General features: G+C 33.7%; 1 pseudogene; it reads right to left on the bottom strand.

Moving 5' to 3' along the window:
* Positions 1–7,692: 7,692 nt before the first annotated feature.
* On the bottom strand, positions 7,693–12,583 carry LOC132041383 (putative disease resistance protein At3g14460; annotated as a pseudogene).
* Positions 12,584–23,073: the final 10,490 nt, after the last annotated feature.

Here is a 23,073-nt window from a genome sequence, read left to right as displayed (position 1 = left end):
CGACATCCAACATAACTTTAGTTTTGCCTTAAGGCAACCTATGCCGCATAAGGCAGACTTTTCCCAAAGCCTTCGCTTTCACATTTTTATTTTTATTTTTTATTGAGCGGGTTCAACCGTAACCTCGAGTATTTTTAGCCACTTTTAAGTCAATGGTAAGAATTAAAGACCAACAATTCGAGGGACAAAATTAAAGACCCCCCGCCCCCAAAAAAGAAGGGGTCTAAATACAAAGTCTAACTTCATAACAAAAATATTCAAGCAAAAATAGTTGAACTTCATGAACTAAAGCACCTAACTTCAGACACACATGTATGAAGTTGTCTCGAAATGAATAGACTTGAAAACTTTTATGCACGGCAGGTATAACATAAATTGTCACCCCCGAACTCCGGGCCTGGATAACACGACACCGTATTCGATCGTACGTGACCGAGCGAACCAATCGGTCGCTCGAATCAACAGTGTGATATCGTAAACATAACCGAATGTGGAAACAACTAAACACACGTTGATACTAAAGGTCCGATCGAAATCATAATGCGAAAAATACTTAGACAATCAAATATTCGAACGTAGCCAACATGGCTTAAACCAAAACAATCGAACAACTACCAACAAGGCTAACATAATAAATATCTGATTGTCCGAATCGTGCTCATGAAGCCTCTAAGAATAATGAATAATAGCCGTTATAAACCGAAATAACTAGATAGCCGACAACGCCCGAAGGAATTTGGGTCACCAAGAGTCGATACGTGCACTCCTAAAGAGCTGAGTCGTCAACCTGTATATCGCGATGCAGGCCCCCAAGCAAATGAAAAAGGACATCAGCACATTTGAATTGTACTGGTATGTAAAACAACTGAAGCAATAAAATACCGGAACCGAAACCGAAATCGAACTAAACAGAAAGCAAAGTCAAGTACTCCTCGTTCGACGAAGAATCACCGTAAAACTATAAATATAATCGTGGCCTAGGGCTCAAATAATGTGCACAAAACCGTGCCTCGTGCCCAAGCAATACGTATGCATAAACTGTGGCCTGTGGGCCCAAAAATACGACATGTGTTCAACATTAACAATTTACAAGTCTCGAGGTCGGTTATAATCGATAGCATGATAATCGTTTTCGATTATGAGAGTCATGCAAAAATCGGTTATACATTGACCGAGACTCATGTGATAACAATACATAAGTCTATAAAGATTACGTGCCGAGTTCATGATGTTCAAAGTGACGACCATGAACGAATTCTCAGAATCGCAACCCTAGAAGATAACGCTTCTATATCATATCATGAAACTAGCTAAACTATATTCTCGAGTTAAATTATCGACAAGTATGAAGAATGAGGCGAGGGAGAATCGCGAATATTCCCTAACGTAGATAGTTAGCCTCACATACCTTAATTCCAGCCTTTGAGCATAATACAATGTTTGTCAACCCTTTCAACTTTGATCTATATCAATACAAGTCAAAGGGATTCTATATTAGCAATAATATTCATGCTTCGGTCATCTAAGCATTTTATCAAACACTTAGTGGGCATAAAGCTTCACAATCTCCATTAATGGTGTTTCTTCACCCAATTCTCATTCTATTACTTCTAGGTGATTCTACAATCTCAATTAGGTGTAATTAACATCATTCTCCATCACCCATATCATTATAATAATCTCAAGTCAACAATTCAAAACCCTACTATAGTTCGTGTAATTCTCTTTACTCAACCCATTTACTATTCTCCCAAGAACTCATCAATTCATTATTATGAATGATTAGAGTGTAGTACATTACTTTTTGATGTTCCATCCTCTGAATTCGAGGTCTAGGGTTTCCACGCCCAACAATAATGTTCCACTCACAACTCTATTGATTAAGGGTTTACTCAAGTTAAAAGAGATTGTGGACTTGAATTCAACCTAGAATCATGATAAAACTTACCTTGGAGGGTTCTTGAGGCTTGGGACTTGTTCCCTATGACTTTAGGGTGATTTTTAGTGACTAGGGGTGTTAGGAAAATAAACTCCAAGCTTAAATATAACTTAAAACGCGAAATCCCGACTTTTGACCCGAAACCCGGCCTGTTATACGATGGTCCTGCGACGCACATGCAGCGCACTACACCCTGCAGGTCAATATTCAGAGAGGGGTTTTTTGTGAGATCGATGCGCGATGGGAGGCCAGCGCACGCGCCCTCACAACGGATCTGTATCGGTTCTGCATAGTATTCAGTAAAATGGACATAACTTCTTGTACAGAGCTCTGTTTGGGATCTACAATATACCGTTGGAAAGATATTTCAAAGGGTTACAACTTTCATGTTTGAAGTTTCCTCAAATTCCTAACGGATTTTCACAAAATTTGACTGGAAGGCAGACATATCGAAAACTTAGCCGATTCTATAGAATTTTAAGTGCCTTACTATTAACCATATTGAGACGATCATATCTCCTTGCTCCGATCTCTCATTGGCCTGGTCCATATATCGTTAGAAAGGTATTTCTACATACTACAACTTTCATTAAGGGTACTTTCCCAAATTTCCAACTAATCAAGGATTTATGGTTTCCCCAAGTAGCCCTGTCAAACCCTTTAGGAAAACGTTCAAACCTTCAGTTTTTCCACTAGAACTCTAACGATACGGGTGTTACATAAATGGTGGTCCCCAGATTTGGGTATCCGTGCACTTCGGCCTTATGTTTCTCTAAGTGCTAGTACATGTTTCATGCTTGGAAAGACTAATTAAAATTTAAAAGTTGGGAAGAAAAGAGAAACTAACTTTTTTTCTCTTTTAAAAAAAATTGACATTTTTTAATTCCTAAAGGGGTTGTTGAACATATTCTAGAATTATGAAGAATTGATCAAATTCTTTTGAAATAAAATGTAAAGTTCTTTTTTCTTATTATTCTTTTCTGTTCAATGTTTTGGAAAGTGACTTTCTTGAAATACCACTTTGTCTTGTTTCCACAGCTTAGTTGTTTCCCTCTTCACTTTTGAGGCATATATTAAGAAAAAAAATATATAAAATTACAGAGCTTTATATATTTTGAGATGTCTTACCACTAAATTTTTTATTTCTTTTTTCTTGACTTGACTATCAAATTCCATACAATATGATGGAAGGGGGACACCACCATTATAAAGGAAAGTGAGTAATATAATTTAAGAAAGTAGGATTTGATTATTGGGTGATGCTCATGATTATTATGGTCTGCATGCACTTATTTAGATAATTCATAATGGGAGATACTTTTATAAAGAGAATGGAAAAGAAAGTGAAATGCCATGATAGGAACTCATTAGTGTTGTGGATTGTTCCTTCATCTTAACCAGAAATATGTTCGAGCCCTGGTATAGAATAGTCGATTTGAATTAGCCCCAATGCGGATACAGAGAAACAAAAAAAAAAAAATACCATGATAATCGTTGAAATTTCCCTCCGACAATTCCATACGATAATACTAACTTTATTTGCACATCAATTACGACATTGTTTCTTACATAAACAGAAACTCAAACTTGGTCTCAACTGTAAAGTAAACACTCGAACTTTGAGAGTTGCATATATAGATACCTCAACTTGGATGAAGTTACCCCCGTAGGCACACCCGTCCTACATGGTATTTCGCGTGAGTTACACCCAACCTCACGCACGTTAGAGCTCCCATCTGAGCTACAAAAAAAATAAAAATGAATGAATCATAAAGCAGATGAAAGAGAGAAATTTGATCCGTGTAGAGGTTTAAAAATGGCATCTAACAAGAGTGCATTGGCAAACACAGGTTTCTTCAAAGGATTTCATCGAGCAACACAACTGCATTCTTGGCATATAAAATCAACAAAACACAACTTTATTAGACACATTAACTTGGCCTCACCTGTCAACTATAACACTCCAACTTTCAAAATTCACGTCTAGGCACCTCAACTTGTTCCCGCTATGTCTAGTGAACACCCGACACTGACGTGGCACATAAACTTTGGAGGTGTCTAGATGACCATTTCGTAAGTTGGAGTGTTCAGCTCACACAGTGGAGACGAGCTAAGGTGTCTAGATGACCATGTTGTAAGTTGGAGTTTTCAACTTATTTCTTCTTTAAAGCTAAGTCTAAGTGTCTATCCATATAGATTGCCTAAAATCAACCAAAGCAGAGCACATATACAAGCTTAAAAGCAAACCATATTCATGTAAACATAGTGATTTTTTGTGGAATTGATTGTGACACGGTTTAGCTTCAAGAATCTGAGCTCAAATTTCTTTCTTTCATCTGCTTTCTGTGAAATGTTTTTAAGCTTTTAGGAAGAAAACTCAACTTTTCAACCTTTTATTTTAACCTTAATTTGTGTTATTTTTAATCTCAATTCTTATATTAATACACGTGTAAAATAGTTGTCTGCCTCTAATTGGTTCACTTATACACACAGGAGCGTGCGTGGGTAACTTGTGCATTAGACATGTTGTAAATGGGTTTTTACGGGAGGGCCTTTCTGTTTGGCCCTAATAGTGCTTATTTTCCCCTAATAGTGCTTATTTTTTTTTCCAATAAGTGCTTATTTCAAAAAGAGTGGCGTTTGGTCAATCTTTTGAGAGAAAATAAATATTTTTAAATTATATTGAGGAGTAATAGAAGATGACAAACACATAAACTTTTGCCCAAAAGCATTTTAAAAAAAAAAAATGGCAATGTTGTTTGAAAAAAAACTTTTTTTGCATGTGTTAAAACTAATTGCACTTTTTTTAAAAAAAATAGTTTTGAGAAAAATACACTTAAAAGCACTTAAAGCTTGGCCAAACACTAATTAAGTTGTGATTTTTATATGTTAAAAGTACTTTTTAAATTAATTTGTTTAAATACAAATTGCTTTTCTTAAATTTCCCAAAAGTATTTTTTATGAAAAACATTTTTCTAAATAAGTTGATTTTGTAGCTTGTTAAATATTACACACATTTCTAAATTTAGAAATAATTTATTAATCTAAGTTGAGGTGTCTATAGAAATAATTTAAGCTCAAATTTACAACATAAATATCTAATGCTTGGACCAAAATTACGTGTACACACTCAAAATTGGATGTTTACTTGTCAATTGAGGCCAAATTTGAATGTTTGTTTATGCATTATGTCCTTTTAAAAATGGAACATTTCTCTTTCTAAAAGCAATTTATCATTAATTCCCCATTTTACCTTTAGAGTGTGTTTGGCATGAGATTTTATTTGTTTAGAAAAGAAAATTCGACTCAGTATCTAATTTTGCCTTTTTAATCAAAAAAGTAGTTTGTAGAGTTTAATTTGGTTGCCTGCTTATTTCTTATAATATATATATATAGAGAGAGAGAGAGAGAGAGAGAGAGAGAGAGATCAAAAGTAATTAGTTTAGTTTAATACATCTTTTAATTTCCCCTCATTAACAACAACATTAAAAAATTATGCAACATATTTCTCCTCTCAAAATCTCCCTTGTTTCTTATACAATTTTATATCTTTACTTCCTATTTGTTCTTTTAAAAAAAATAAAAAAAATAATAACTTCTTCTATACTACAGGTTATGAGTGTTCTCTTGCACTTATGTGATTGTAAATCATTTCATGGGATAGGCTTGGTGGGTCGTTTGGTGCACATATAAATGTATCGTTCTTTTTTGGCACTAAAAAAAGAAAAGTTTATTACATAAATTGGGACAGAGGGAGTACATCATTGTAACACCCCGGGCAAATACCACATTGGCTAAATACGAGAGCGATGTTGGGTATATAAAGAAGCGAGTCTTAGACCCAAGTGACATGTTTTAATGTCGTGAGAGCCTAGGTTCAAAGTGAACACTACAAGCTATTACAACCATAGTCTTGATGTTCAATTCACCGAAATATAAATAAAACATAAAGATTCAACAACTTTCCCTTCTCGACTTAAGCAGAGACCTTCGAAACTTTTCCGTTCCCAAATAATCGTTGAGCCTTGTGAAAATCCTAAAAATGAAAAGGTAATATTTTTTCCTTGTCATGTAACCATAATGTACAATATGTTCTTTTGTGCTTTAGCAGAAGTTATTAGCAATTGCTATGAGCCTATGATAAATTTGCCATTAACCACTACTACGTGTCTCTCTTTTTTCTGTAGTTGGAAGTCAAAGAAAGTAAAGAAAAACTCTTCTCTTTTCAAAAAGATTTCAATTTTAAATGGTGGCATGCTTGTAAAGTGATAGGTATGCTATCATATCATGAATATATCCTATTCTTGAATTATGCCTTAGAATTCTGAAGAATTGATCGAATTATTTTAAAATCATAGAGCAACTAAAGTTTGGAATGATATTCGATTTTGAAAGACTTTTCTTCTTTATATTATAAAAAAAATAAAAAAAAGAGTTGTATATATATAATCTATTGGTGGTGGAAAGAATGGGAATCGTCTGGGTAGGATTTGATTATTGAGACTGCACTCACTGAGACAAGGCATAGTGGGAGATATTTTTATAAAGAGAAATAAAGGAAAAGAAAGTGAAATTGTCGTGATAGACCCATAAATTACTCGGCACAAAAGCTATTTCATTTGAAACTTATGATCTTAAACAATGTCACTGCATTTATACGATTATAAAACCCTTTCATTAAGAATAAAATAGAAAATTTAACTACTACTATAGTATTCGCTACCTTGTCCTCCCTCTTACCCAAAAAAATTGTTGAAAGAATGTCTTTTTTTTTTTGTTTTGTTTTTTGTTTTGGGGAAATTAAATCAACTAAAAATCATATTTCCCTAAGGAACAGTAAGAGTTGTATTTGAAAACAAAAAAAAAAAAAAAAAAAAAGTAGGACAATCGTTATTCCCTTTACTATTAAAATGTAATAGCAATATCACATGGGAGAAAACTATATATTCAAACTTGATCTTTGGGCACATCTGTAATACCAAATCTCACGTCTAAAAAAGAATCAAGATAAAATAAAAATAGCAACAACTTTTGTAGTTGATATTTTTAAATTGGAAAAATGAAGACTTAGAAATTGAAACAAGTTTGAGTCGTCAACAATCACAATCAACTACTGCTAGGATTTTGTTTTTATACAGAGAAAGGAAATGAAAATGAAATGGCGAAATTTATTAATAAAAAACTAGCCTTAGGCATCTCGCCTAGCGGATTTGCTTAAAAAAAAAGCTGAAATGCCGAAATTTCTCTGCACAAATTGCGGTCTTTTTTTGACTAGCTTAGCTATCTTCTTTAGCTTAGCTATATGGTTTACTAAGTGAGAATTAAAATAATAAAAAAAAGTTAGACAGTGCCATCATTCCAACAAAGAAAATATAATATAAAAGAGGAGACAGGAAAACTAGAATGAAGAAATTTTCCATAGTGTGAACTGAAATACATATACATCTTTCAATCAGTAATAATAACATTAAGAAATTATGCAAACAAATTTCACTCCTCAAGTCTCCCTTGTTTCTTGTACATTTTACAGTGCATTTACAGATTGTTCTAACTGCTCGCATTCAGAAATTCAAATTTCTCAATACTTAAAAGTCTAATAATTGTGTCACCTGTTGCTTTTCGTTGGCCAAAACGTAGACAGAGTAAAAAGAACTAAGCTACTGCTATGTCCTTCTCAGAATAACATTAATATCTCGAGCTGCTGAAGTTGAAAGCCGATGGTTAAATAAGAAGAGCGACATTATCCTGATGTTGAATCAACAAAAGACTAAATAACACGTAACAATTCAACAGCTTACCCTTCTCGACTCGAGCAAGAAGACCTTCAAAACTGTTTTTTTGAGAGAAAGGTAATTGTACTGTAGTAATTTACAAGTGAGTGAAAAAAACGAAAGAAAAATCCCTTTCCAATCTTACAGGGATCCTAAGAGGCTAAGTATAGATTCTGCGTCATTTACAGACACCTCTTTAGACCAAAAGTTGAAAACATCTGTTGTTCCTTTCCTTTACATATACATGTTGGGATTGTGTTCCAAACAGTTTAACAATTCCCGGCATTACACATTTTAAGCTCTGTTGTTAACCTTGCAATGAACGAAAAGGAGATTTATTGTTTCAGAGTCCTATCCACATTAGCTGCATAAACAGATGCCCCTTCTCTGGAGGTTTTCATGTGTCAAACATGCATTTTTTCTGCCACCAACCAGGAGAAACATGCCACTTTGAATGGTGCTTTCGTCTTTCCATATCTGAGTGAGTCCAGGGCCAAAGACTTTGCTGGGAGCTTGTGTGGGTGAAAATCTTGTAGCAAGAGTTGAGAGAGAAAACACCTTTGCTGTGTGGCTTCCAAACCAGGGTGTCCTCATCGCAATTAAGACTTTGGAGGGGTTCCAAGGCATTCAGTGAGGCAGCAACTCTTCCAATTTCACGGACATTGAGATTCCTTCTAAATTTGAAGTTCTAACTGCCTTCTTCTCTGTAGATATTGTGGCATCGGAGGAGACCTTTGGAACTTTTCCCTTCCCAAATTATCGTTGAGCCTTGTCAAAATCCTAACAATGAAAAAGTAGTATCTGCGTTATAATCTAAACATAATGTACAATATGCCCTTCTGTTGTGTTTACCTTAAACAACTTTTTTCTCATGTACCTTTGAGTTCCTTGCAGCAAGACAAATAGACACACATATTTGCACGAAATTTTGTTCCTGGTCCCCCCAACTCTACGAGTTCTCATTCAGACACCTGGCATAGTTTTAACAACATCATGATACATCTACTTTGTTTCCTAACCCTAAATTTATTTCTGATGCAAATCAATGCTGGTTTTCAAGTTCCAAGCTTCCATATGAGGCTGACTCAAAAAAGGTAAGCAAAAAGAAAACAAATACAAAACAGAAAAAATGAAATTGGAAAGTGACTATTGATATCCATTCAACTATAATCTAGATATTCAGAAAATGGCAACATCCATCAGTCATCAGTATTACCTATCAAATGCCATGTTGTTAAAAAGTCAAAGATCAGCGAATAAAGCTACTTAATGAAAAAGAACATTATTTGAAAATCTTCCTTTAAATTTTTGATTTCCAAGCTTTATGTAGTCATTAGTCCTTTAAATCCAATGTGATCTTACAAGGAATAGGCAAAAGATATATACCTCACTGTGAAATAGATTTCATTTTTTCGAACATTCATGCTGTTCCAAGTGATTCCCGCAGATTGATTGAAAAACTACTGCAATGATAATGGATCAAACTTCCACAAGAAACCTTGCATGAGTTCTGGTGGCAAACTTCAGCTAAAACAGAATGAACCTTCCATGAGGAAATGACATTATACCATTGCCAAATGATCATTCCCAAAATACAGCGGAGGAACTGATCATACTGTTGTCGAAATCCTGACAAAATAGAAGGAAATAGTGAAGTTCTTAATTTGCTATTAAACCCATTATAGAGATGATCATTCTCATTGCATACATAGAGAAAACTAATAAAAGCTGTCATCCTATAAAAAAAGGTCTTGTGACATGCATATAAAACTAGATTTGGATGCTGTAGTGCTGCCAAAATCCTGACAATGGAATACTTATTTCCTAAAACTTCTGATTGTCATCCGTGAATATTTTTTCTAAAATTTAGATTCTCTATGGACCTTTAAAATAAATCTGTGTTTGATAATGAGCAAAACATAATTCATGTCCTGAAAAGAAAATTAAACGTCATTAATAGCGAAGAGATACATCATTCTGATGATCCCACAGATTTAATGTCTTTTACGTTTCTAGTGAAAATTAAATGAAACTTCAAGCACTAAGATGAATCATTCTTCTTAATCAAGGGAAAAAACGATCATGCTGATCATGGTTTGGTTTAAACGTCATTAATAGTAAAATACTTACTGATCCATTAGGAGAGGCTTCTGGCAAAATGTTTACCCTTCTGTCAAACATTGCCCTCTGATTTGTTCTGATATTTTGGAAGAAAACCTGAAACAGTGCCAAGCCTCATCTTAGCTACCATCAAATCTATATACTGACAAATCCATATAAAATAAAGAATTATGCAGAGCAATGTATAAACAGTTCAAGGCATAAGCATATATAACGTTACAATCAGCGATTACAAGAACCTATCTTAATCTGGAAAAAATATCAGTCCTGATAGTTAAGAGCACTGGACGATAAAAATGACTAGTTTTTCTTCACTTACACTTTGCTGATAGATCACAGTCGAGGTGATTGGCTATTCAATAGAGAATATCAGCACAACTTTACATTCACCAACCGAGAAAGAGCTATAATAGCTTATATATCATTACCAAAATCCTGACAAAGAAAAGGAAAAGAATGTTAAGTTGATATCCGAAATTCATAACATAATAACCTATACATTGCTGATACTTTTAGCTGTTAATTATTGAGAAGCAAACTTTTATATTTTGTATAGATAGGAAACAAACTTCGTGTCTCGTATACCTTTGAATTCCTTTAGAGCTATGCATTCATGAGTGAGCATGTGCATAACTCTAAACCACCTCCTCCTTGCTCAACTCACTGAAAAATTGAAGAACAAGAATACATGAATTGCTATTGAGATAAATTTCCAAAGACAATAAAAATCCTGCTGACATATAAAAAATTACTAGTTCATCAATATTACATTGTGTTATCAACTTTCTGGAGCAAATTATTTCAATTCCTACCTATAGCAGATTTCATTTTTTATTACCTTTTTTTGTCATCTAAAATTAAATTCATCTCCGATCTGAAGATGATTCCTCGGCTTCACAGTGCAATAGATGCTACAGACTGCTCAACAAGATTTAACAAAGGAAAAGAATTAACAAGCAAGCAAAGGGAAAGTAAACAAAAATAAAAAGCTTCTGAGGAAAAAGAATGCTCAAAAAAAAAATTGATCCAATCTCCTTCAATTCTCAACTGCAGTATAATTTTTTATCAAGTTTTGATAGATCTTTGAGATTTTCCGATTTTTTTTGGGGTATCATTTTACTTTTATAAAAAATGAAGAAAAAAAAAAATTCTTCACCCACCCCACCCCCGAATTTTCTATTTCATAATATTTAACTATAAATACAAGAAAAAATTAATTTAATTGGACAAACGAAAAAATTATAAACATTACACTTGAAATAATATTACACTTATATATAATATGGGCTAACCCATAACCAACCCATCCATTTATCACCCAACCCATTTTTATTCAAACCATTTTCAACCTACACAAATCCAACCAAACCCACCCATTTGCCACCCCTAAATATTACATAAAGCTATCAACTTTATGGAGCAGATTACTTCAATTCCTGTCTGTACCCATTTTTTCACACTATTTCAATGCACATATAAGGATTTTATCACCTTTTTTTTGGGTCATCCTGATCTGAAGATGATTCCTTGGCTTCACAGTGGCAATAGAGGCCTTGCGCTGCTCAAAGATTTAACGAAGGAAAAGAATTAACAAACAAGCAAAGGGAAGTAGACAAAAATAAAAAGCTACTGGGGAAAAAGAATAACTTACATCTGTCAGAGCGCCATTTATTTTAATCATTACTGGTATTCCCCATGGACTTTTATGGTGGGAATTTGAGCAATATTTGGCCAGTATTCTCCCTTCTCAAATTCTAGGAGTGGTTTGAGCAATGGGCAGTCGTAAATATATAGTTCAGAGAGGGAAGAGGGCATCCCTTTTACTGGAAGGGATTGGAGATTAGGACATCTTTCGATGGTCAGCTCAGAGAGGGAAGAGGGCAGCACTGATTCTGGAATAGATTGGAGATTAGGGCAATATTCGATGGTCAGCTCAGAGAGGGAAGAGGGCAGTGCTGATTCTGGAATAGATTGGAGATTAGGGCAATGACAGATCTCTAGACGTTGAAGAGAAGTGAGGCGCAGAAGACCTTCGGTCAGTAGCGAATGGAGCTCATCATGGTGATGTAATTCTAGCTCAGAAAGAGATGAGGGAAGCCCTTCTTCCAGCAGTGACTGAATTTGAGGTAAATTACCAGTAGTTAGAGATTCAAGAGAGGTGAGGCTTTTGAGAACTTGGCTGCTTAATGTTTTCAGATTGGATATTGTAAGTCTTCGAATAGAGCAAGGCAACTCCCAATTCTCATCAACAAGAATCTCTTCATCGCTACCATCATGGTAGATCTGTAACTCTCTGAGACAGGGGAGTCTCTGTAAACGCCACTCCTTTCGGCCATTCACCAGTTTCTTGCAATCATCGATCTCAAGGACTTCTAAATTGAAGGGCAATCCTCCTTCAGGAAAGGACTCTATTTCTGGACAATTACACAGTTTCAGTTCCTTAAGAGATGGAAGGAGTTCCTGCATACGTTCTGGCAGCCACTTCAGCTTCTCGCATCTGGCATGCTACCGAAAGTCTTTCAATATTCCTACAATTCCAAATATTGAGAGTTTCAGTCCCAGTAGGAATCAAAAACCTAGTAAGGTTGTGGCAACTATGTACTCTCAAATCACATGCTCTTGGGACCAATTCAGGTGATATATCATCTATAGAAAAGATCCAATCTTGCACCCAAGGGTGTCGCCTAGTGATCAATGAAGCATGTTGAGATACATAAGTCTCATGTGCAAATCCAAGAGCAAACAAAAACATTAATGAATATAAGAGTGAAAAAAGGGCCGGGGAAGGTCTAAATTACCTCAAATATGTGGAATTTAATATTAGTAACCAAAAAAAAAAAAAAAGCTTTTATGGTAGAATTAAGAAGGCTCCAAACTCACCGCTAGCTACCCTGTCCATGTGATATGTTCCCCCATCTTTTCAAGCCTTGTCGACAAATTTGCTCGGTAGTTGTGTTGTGGGAGATCGCAGGTACCCCGTGAAATTAGTCGAGGTCCTATGGGCTGCTTGAACGCCACAATTATCAAAAAAATCCAAACTTTGAAATAGAAACCCATAAAACAATATAAATTAAGGTTTCCCTAACCTAATAGAGTGAAATCTGAAACCACAAATCAATTTCATCTTAATTCTCAAACTACTTCGGGTCTAGGAGATTTATTCCCATCTTCCCAGGCCTTGGCGGACAAAGTTGATCATTAGTTGTGCTAGTGGGAGATAGCAGGTACCCCGTGCAATTAGTCGAGGTCCGGGCAGCCGGCACGGACACCTCGTTAGTTGTGTTGCATATTTTAGGTTTTGATGGGACTTTCTTGGTGTTTATGGTTAAATTTTTTTCCCCCTTTATTTCCGTAAAACCTAACGAACATAAACTGTTAAATATTTGGCGGAGACTTTTGCCAAACTCAAAGGACCAAAACTATTAAGTGCATACTTAAGGGACTATTTTGAACCTACCCTGATACATAAGGGACCAATTTTGTCATTTTTATCTATTCTCAAAGGAGGCCCATACCACTAATACAAGGTAATGACAGACATCTAATTATTATAACCTCTCTGTAAAGTCCGGAGCAGCTCGCTTTCATCAATTCTGTATGCCTTAACCAGTGCCTTAACATACTCCGACACCGCCGCTGGATTGGAATGTAATGAAGGTTGGCTTTCAAACATCCTTATGACTGCCTCTGGATCAATTCTATGATATGCAGCATTACTGGTTTCCCTCTCTTTCACGTACTCTGCGTGCTAAACTTCCCACATAACTAGACAGAAACCTTTGCTTGGCATTTCCAACTCCATGCACTGCACATAAAAGAGGGAAAAGTTGGAAATAGAACATAAATCAACTTCAAGATTCAGAAATGGCAGAAGTTGCCTCTGAACTTGAAGTTACAAATTGTAACTTCATATACAAATACTACATCAACAATATTTTTGAGAAAGAATACTGCAGCATCAGTATTTCTGCCTAATAAGATGCATTCATTAACTTATAAGCTGATATATTAGCACACTAGGGCACCACGGTTCACAAGACTCGGAAGTACATGAGTCTAGGGCTGGCAAAATGGTTAAAGAAGAAACAAGTAACCATCCAATCCGACCCATTAAATATGAGTTGGATAATTGACCATTTAAAGAATGGATCAAATATGGATATTATCCACTAAAAAATGGATATCCAGATGGTTAATATGGATATCCATATTATCAGTACTCATTTTTCTGCTTGCTATTTTTCATGAGTTCTTGCTTTATGGGAGTCTAAGCTTATTTTGGCTTTTAGCTTGTGCTCTCACCTGACTATTCCTGAAACCATGGATAATACTGGGGTTTGCTGGCTCATTCCGTGGAGTAACCCATTTTTTATCCATGTTAAATATGGGTGGGTCGGATATTTTATCCATTTTTGATTAACCCGTTTTCGACCCGCCCATATCCAATCCGACCAGCTCGTTTGCCACTTCTATATACTCCCTCCGTCCCAATTTATGTGATATAGTTTGACTAGGCACGGAGTTTAAGAAATAAAGGAAGACTTTTGAATCTTGTGGTCTACAACAAACCAAAGATATTTGTGTGGTTATAAATCATCTCGTTAAGCGCAAGAGGTAAAGTTTAAAGTTAAATTCTTGCCAAATAAAGAAATGTATCATTCTTTTTGGGACGGACTAAAAAGGAAAGTGTATCACATAAATTGGGTAGACCACAGGAATAAAGTGCTCTACCCCATGACCAAGAAGGATTGCATTAAACTGAGGTTATGTTCGGTTGAACAAAAGTCGCTAGCTCACTTCTGCATGGTGTATGCTTATTACAAAAGAAATGCTTCAATAAAACAATCATCTTTAAGTGCATTCACTAACCTTTTTTTTTTTAAGGATGCATTCACTAACTTATGAGCTAGATGAGATTCAATCAATCAACTATACCTCGATTCAATATTAGTTGGAGTTGGTTAGATGAATCATCAATCATCTTTATCCATTTTACTCTATTTAAGTCCATTTCATTCCAATACTAAATAATATTATGACATTTAAGTCAAATTAGCAAGCAAAAAGAAATAAAGAAGCTACAGCCCCAAGAAAAGCATCATACTTGGAAGACAGTAGCATAAAACTAAAATAATCCTAAGAAACAAAAAATAGAAAAACCCAACTTAGGAACGAGCTAATAACCCTGAAATTTCCAATAATTTAATCGAAAAGAAAGAAAAAGATCCAATCTTGCACCCAAGGGTGTCGCCTAGTGATCAATGAAGCATGTTGAGATACATAAGGTCTCATGTGCAAATCCAAGCGGAAACAAAACCACAAGGCGATATATTCCCCCATCTTTCCAAGCCTTGTGGACAAATTTGCTCGGTAGTTGTGCCGTGGGAGATAGCAGGTACACCGAAAAATTAGTCAATATCCCGCGAGCTGCTCGAACACCACAGTTATCAAAAAAATCCAATCTTTGAAATAGAAACCCATAAAAACTACAAAGGTTTCCCTAACCTAATAGAGTGAAATCTCAAACCATCAATCAATTTCATCTTAATTCTCAAATTACTTCGGGTCTAGGTGATTTATTCCCCCATCTTCACAAGCCTTGGTGGACAAAGTTGCTCGGTAGTTGTGCCGTGGGAGATAGCAGCCCGTGCAATTAGTTGAGGTCCGGGCAGCCGGCCCAGACACCACAATTATGAAAAAAAAAAAAAAAAAATCCAATCTTTAAAATAGAAACCCATAAAACTACAAAAATTAGGGTTTCTCTAACCTAATAGAGTGAAATCTCAATCGATTACGTCTTAATCCCAAACAAGTTCGAGTCAATTGTATGAACCATTTCACTCTATTGGAATCCATTTTATTCTTTCTACCTCCAATTACCAATAATACACCAAATAAAAATGAAAAATAAAAATAAAAAACCCAAACTTGGAAACAGAAGCCCATAAAACTACCAAAAAAAAAAATAGGTTTTCTCAAACCAAATAAAGTGAAATCTCAATTTCAAAGCATCAATCAATTGCATCGTATAAATCATTAATAATACCACTCTATTGTTTATTCTACCTGAAGCTACCAATAATACACCAAATAAAAATGAAAAATAATAATCTTGGAAACAGAAACTCATCAAACTGAAAAAATTAGGGCTTCTCTAACATAATTGAAAAAATAAAAAAGCAAAATGCATATTTGAAGGAAATATTATATAAAAAGGAATTCGAAAAGTGACCTGGCTGAGAAGGCGCGTTAATGCCATCGATTTTTTTCTTCTCTATACAAATTTTTTCTAGTAAGAAAAAATCGAGTAAGGTGAAAAATAGAGGAGCAAGATGGATATTTTGTTTTTGTTTTTGTTTATCAATCAATGGCCATAAATATATTTGGGCAATTAATAGCTTATTTGCCACTATGAATTAGTATTAGGGAAAAGGGTTAAAAAAGCCCCTCGGGGCTAAAAATATATTTGGTTACAAATTTGGAGTAAATATATCCTCAGATTAAGGCCCCGCTTCGATATGGTATTGAAATCATATTTGACAATGCAATTTGGATATTTTAAGGAATATTTTCTCTCATACATAAAAAATCTCACAAGGTTATTGAAAACTATCAAAACATTCTCAATTCTTATACAATCTTACCAAATGAGCAAGTCATAGTTCACAACAAAATTAATACGCTAATAACCGGCTCAAAATTAATACTAGAAGACCTTTCTAAAAATACAACATCAATTGATCAAATTGTAGTTCAATAAATAAAATTGGTAGACATATATAAATTAAAAGGTTAGTAGACATAAATAAAATTTGTGGAAGAATAGATTGATAAATGATTGATGGGGTAATTGTTAAAAATATCTACCAACTTATTTTTTATAAAATATAAACTTATAGGTTAAATTTTAGTTGAACTCGTGGTTTTAAACATAATCAAAACGCATGTCCAAATGCTGGTTTCAAACCATGGTTTGAAAATTGATGGCCAAAAGCCTACTAAATGAAATCGGGCAATTTACAGGATTGGCCTTCACTGGGGGTGGTCTTTAATTTTGGCCCTCAAATTGGTGGTCTTTTAACTTTTGTCCTCACCGCCAAATTCTGCCTTTTAAGATAGAATTTGCATGGACAGATTTGTAAAATTCTGACTTAAGATTTTTTTTGAGTAAGGGCCGGGGTTGGAACCTCACAATCTCAAGGTATTAGGCCGATGGTAATGCCCGGAATTGGTTTTGTCCGCTTTCTTCACGCGATGGAAGAAAAGCGGACCTTCAACAAATTATTTTCCTTTTAGTTCGTCCTTTGTGGTCTTCGACTCGTCACCTCGTCTAATCGTCATATGCTCCAAAATCAATCACTTTAAGCACGGTTTTCCATCGTTTGTTATCATCGTCCCTATACACATGAAATATAACGACATAAGTTTAAATGCGGTGATTGCATCATGAATTAAGCGATAAAAGTCATAAGAAAAGAGGATGTAAAATGACACAAAACATGATATTTGTGTCAAATATCACACGTTAATAGGTAACCTACAGAAAATGATAAGTAACTTGTTACCATATATAAAAATAATAATTAACTTATTTGCATTCAATATAAAATACTGCATCAAACAATTCAACCTTATTATTCTGTTTAAGGTGAAATACATAACATTTAACCGTGATCAAGTGATAAATGTGATTATGAAGGTTACATGTCTCATTATTCGATATATAACATTAAGTGTGAATAAGACGTTTTACTGATTATAATTTACTCATAGCATAACTTTTCTTTTAACATTTTCAATTTATATAATTTAGATCCACATTTTAGTCACAAAACTAGTGCTTAGATATATAATAAGCGGCCATGTGGCATAATTACTAACCACCTTAATCCAACATCCAGGGAGAGCCATTAAGTTCCACTTTGTAGTATGCTTAATTTATAATCTAGATTAAGAGAAAATGACATGTACTATATGATATTTAATTAGTCAGAGGGGTGGGGGCAATTAGTGGTGGATTTTATAATGTCGGTAAAGAGTACTGAGTGTGAGTAGTATTCATATATGGGTTGGTGTGAGTGGGACAGAATTATACAATAAAACTACAACTTAATTCCAAATAATTAAGTTGAGATTGGATTATATAAACTTTTTCACAGTTATATAATTCCATTAAGCCCATCTCATCCAGGGTTATAAGAAAGTTAATTTCTCTAATACAAAGTTCTTTATATTTGCTATTGTATATCAATCTCTAACAAGATTAACATAAGATTCCTTATCAACATTGGACTTAAAATAAACTTGAACAAAACTTAATCCGGTGTTGATTACATATATCTTTTTCTTCCACTTAGTTTTGCATGATTTCAAGACTTTATAAGCCGTGACTAAACTAGAATCTTTATCGAGGACTGACACATATGTAAAAGTAAAGATACGAAAAAATCAAGAAAATTCAACACATACTACATATAAATAACAAACAAAATTATATATCTATACATGTAGCTTCGCCACTGATTATAAATCTTTCGAGACAACTTCTTATCATGTGATTTTAGGCCGTCTAGTTCTCTTTTAATACCTTCACTTACCATAGTTTGTCACTACAAATCGGTGTATCTAGAGGTCAACGTAGGACACGACCAAATGATCTCAAGCAGCTCTCATGTTTTATCCTTTATGCGTGTTACTTGCACTTTGCTCTCGAATATGGTTGCAGCTAATCTTATCTAATCTTGTATCTCTACACATTCATCATACTATTGCATTTCCATGAAGCTTATATTGTGAATATGTTTGAACTTAGAGGTCCAACATTCACGTCCATACAGCATTATTACCGTTCTATAACACGTCTTTCACTTTAATCAGTATCCTTCTATTTCTTGGCATTCAATAGCACTTTTTCATGTCAACTATCTTATTTTAATTAGTTCTATGTGTAACATCTACATTTTATAATATCATTCTCATGAAACATCGAACTTAATGTCCTCATATTTGAATATTGTCGCCACAATTTTGTCTAATCTCACCTCAAGTCGACTTGTATAGATTATCAAAATTTAGGTACTTATGATTCAAAGAGTTGGAGGCAAACCTTATGCTAAAGAAGAAAAAATAGAAGTAATTGCTTCCGGTGAGTATATATCTAACTTTTTGAATATATATATATACATGTATATATATTTAAATTAAGTTCGAGGAGTAAACAAATATATTTATATATGCTAACTTCTAATGCCCTGGAAAATGGGGTAACTTTTGGCAGCTATAGACTAAGTTGAAGAACAAAACCTAGCCATTAAGTAACAGTGTGCTGGGCTAAAGAAACATATGGTTATGATCTACTCCCATGTCTTTTCTTGAAAAAGAAATAACTTTAGTTTTCTAATAGTCATTATAGTCATGCATTATATTATTCACTTTAAATAATTGAGTGAAAGAATGTGGGGCTTTTTTGAGGGGTTGTCTATTTGAAGGATTCAATTGTAGATTTTTTTTGGGACAAGTCATAAAAGATTCTCTAATAAGAGGAGTCCTACAAAATTGACCAAGAGTTCATGTCATGTAAGATTTTCATTTAGGGTGATTCAAAATCATTCATTTGCATTAGCAAATTTAGAGGGCTATTGCCTTGTGGAAATGATTAAATTATTTATAGTGATGTTGCTCTTTTCATCATCACTCATCTCGTTTGGTATCATATGTGGGCCTCTTATGTCCCACCTCCCTTTTAAAATCCCAACCTTAAATGGGAAAAAAAATTGAATTAGTTTTGGTTTTTTTATTAATCTCTAGGGTTTATTTGGTTATAGGGATTCAGTGTTATTTCAGTGTAAAATTTGGGATTAATTAAATCTGTACAATTTATTTATGAGTATTTGCTAAAATCATGATAAACCTTTTACCACAATCATGAGATTATCTATCATGTTTACAATCCTGGTTATAATTCCATAATTATAATTATATGATAACCTTGTTTGAATCAAACTACAAAGTATAATGAAAAAGTTTATGAATTATTAATCTGCAATTGTTATATCATATTAAGTGTGGTATAAAGACAATGCCAGAATTATAATAAATAATTCATAAATTGCTAATTTTGAAATAAAAAATTCAATCAAAAAACACGGAATACAATTTAATTTCCCTTGTAGAGCCAGGGGCGGATTGTATATATAGGGTTGATTTTTAACGTGTTTATGTACTTATATAAACTTTTGAATACTCTAAACAAATGCAAAAGTTAGCTCAAGCTGTTTAGGATGTTCAAAATTGTCTGTAGCGTTCTAGATTTGATCCCTAGGGACAATATTAATTTTTATAATTTATCTTTTGTTATTTTTTCCGAGTGAATCCGCCACTGTATAGAGCCCGACTCACATAGCCACATTTTAGAACCAGAACAAGTTTCAGAACAGAAGACAATACTATATATTTCTGTTGTATGTCTCGTGTATTATAAGAAGTACATTATCCATCATTTTGTTTCCTTCTAAATTTGTACAAAAAGTTACATATTTCTTTCTGATTTCTCTGTTTGTTTATGAGAATACAAACGCTGAAACGCATGCATGTGTGTGACAGATTGAACAGAACACGAATTTTGTCTCGTACAATAGTGAACTATTTTTGTAGATAAATATTTTAAATTTGTTGTAAGATCAGAGGTAAATTAAATATTTTAAATTAATAGATTTTGAATCAAGACAAGATAATTTATTGTGTTCGAGATATATAATTGCACCTATTAAGTAAATTTCTTATCACATAAGATTTTGAGCTAAGTTCATTGAGTTTTTGGCTGAATTTATAACTTGTATTATAGCCCTGCTTCCGTGTAATATTAAATTTTACCAAAAAGATATAAATAATGAAAGAAAAACAGCTGCCACACAAAAATGGAATAAAACCAGTATGAAAGAACAGTTGATTCTATCATGCTTTTGTCACCTTATGCAATAAGGGAGGGATCCCTACTTTTGACACCATAAAAGACATATTTAATATTTGCTCTCCTCAGAAAATATATATTATATAAAAAATAGTTCGTCGTGTGATGTTTTGTGTTTATGCATAATTCAGAAAGGCGTCGTTGTCTAAGGGGGGTAGATAGACAATCAATATTGATGCAAACATCAATAATTTATTTTAGAGCTCAACCCCGTAACTTATAGATCACACAATAATAATTTACTATTGGTCCAAGCCCTCCCATCCGAATCCTCTCAAAATATATACTAATATGAACAGTTTTAAATCTATCTCTTTATATATAAACAAACTACTTAATGATTGGTCCCGGATATAAATTATAAATAATCAAAGTTAATATTCAAAAAGTTGAAAATAAAATGGAAAATTTGATCCACCGAAACTGTATATCAGTATTTTTAATACTTTGAAAACTAATTAAAGAATATCCTCCAAAATAGTGGGGATATTCAAAGCAAATTAAGAATTGGCAAGCAATAGTATTATAGCGCTGCCCCATTAAGATTTAAGGAAAAAAAAAAAAAAGGAAAAAGGAAAAAGCAGCACCCCTTCTTTCTTTAACTATTTTCTTTCCAATTTGGAATCAAATACAGAGGTTATATAGCCTGTAAAAACAGAAAACAAATTATTTATCTTCTCATTATTTAATCTTTTAATTTTATCAACAACTGAAAATAACTTTTTTTAGTTGTTCCGTTTATTCATTTTCACATTCCAATATTAAAAAGAAAAACAGTAAACTCCGAAATCCCAGCAAAAGGCAAAAGTTTTTTGAAAAAAGGAAAAGGGGCACAATTTTATTTTTTTTCATTAACTTTTGGCCATTTGGAAAAAAATACAGAGATTAGCCTGTAAAAGCACAATTATGAAGGCTAGCAATACATAATCAAAAACAGAAAACTACTTTAACTTTTTAGTTTTTTCCTTTAAAATACATAATCAAAAAGTTATAAACATAATTAAAATTCTTTACAATACCATATTAGTGATAGCACCACCTTCCACAAGCTTAGGAACAAGGCGTCCGCTAAGGTGAAGTGCCACAAGGTTCTCTAATCCATCGACACGTGTCCCTCCTATGAACATTGACCGTAGCCCACACCGCCGCGGCGAGGGAGGGTGGCGATCTCATCTCCTTCTATTGAATAACGGTGGGGCGAACACTAACAATGTATAATACATGACGTGGTACAAGGATATTTTAGTTTATTCTATATCTCATTAGTTTAAGACTATAAGATTTAAAAGTCTTCTTTACTTTCTTAAATTCTGTGTCAAGTCAACACCGAGACAAACAAATTGAAATGAGGGGCTAACTTTTTTGTTTTTTTGTTTTTTGTTTAAAATACATAATTACAAATTTTTCTATCCTTTAGAAGAGGGAGTAGGGGGCACTTTCGTCGTCCGTCTGTGGACCCCCCATAAAAAAAAAAAAAAATTTTAGGGCCCCATATTAATCAACCCCTTAAAAAAAAAAAAAAAAATTTTTTTGGGCCCCATATTAATCAAGCCCTTAAAAAAAAAATTGTGGGCACATATTAAAACAACATCGAGTATTAAAAAAAAAGTGGAACTCACCACATCCAAAATCAGAGGAAAAAAAAGTGGACCCCATATTAACAAAATCAAGCAATATTGAAAAAAAGTGAATCCCATATTTAAAAAACAAACACTATTAAAAAAAATGTGGGCCCCATATTAAACACGATGCGTATTCGTAGCAAACACTAATATAATAAAGATTTAGATACGAAGACAAACTACAATTTATATTAATCGTATTTTGAACATAGTATATATATATATATATATGCATAAAAATAGTCAAACTAATAATGTCCAAAAGGGTGGGCCCCATACTAAATAACACCAAGTAATATAAAAAATGAAAATAAAAAAAAAGGAAGAAACTATATAAAGCATGGGTTTAGACTCATGCTTCATCGTCCGTTGTCCCTTAAAAAAAAAAAGGGTGGGCCCCATACTAAATAACACCGAGCAAAGAAAAAAAAATTGGAACTCACCATCTCCAAACTCATGGAAAAAAAATAAAGTGGACCCCATATTAACGAAATCAAGCAATATTAAAAAAAAAAAAATTGAACCCCGTATTAAAAAAAAATATAATATTAAAAAAAAAAAAAAGATTTTTATTCGTATAAAACACTAATATAATAAAGTTTTAGATACAGAGCACAAACTACAATGTTATATTAATCGTGTTTTGAACAT

This window comes from Lycium ferocissimum, unplaced genomic scaffold, assembly GCF_029784015.1.
Source record: "Lycium ferocissimum isolate CSIRO_LF1 unplaced genomic scaffold, AGI_CSIRO_Lferr_CH_V1 ctg10075, whole genome shotgun sequence".
Lineage (NCBI taxonomy): Eukaryota > Viridiplantae > Streptophyta > Magnoliopsida > Solanales > Solanaceae > Lycium > Lycium ferocissimum.
The sequence above is the reverse complement of the archived record's forward strand: the minus strand, read 5'-3'. Positions and strand labels throughout refer to the sequence as shown.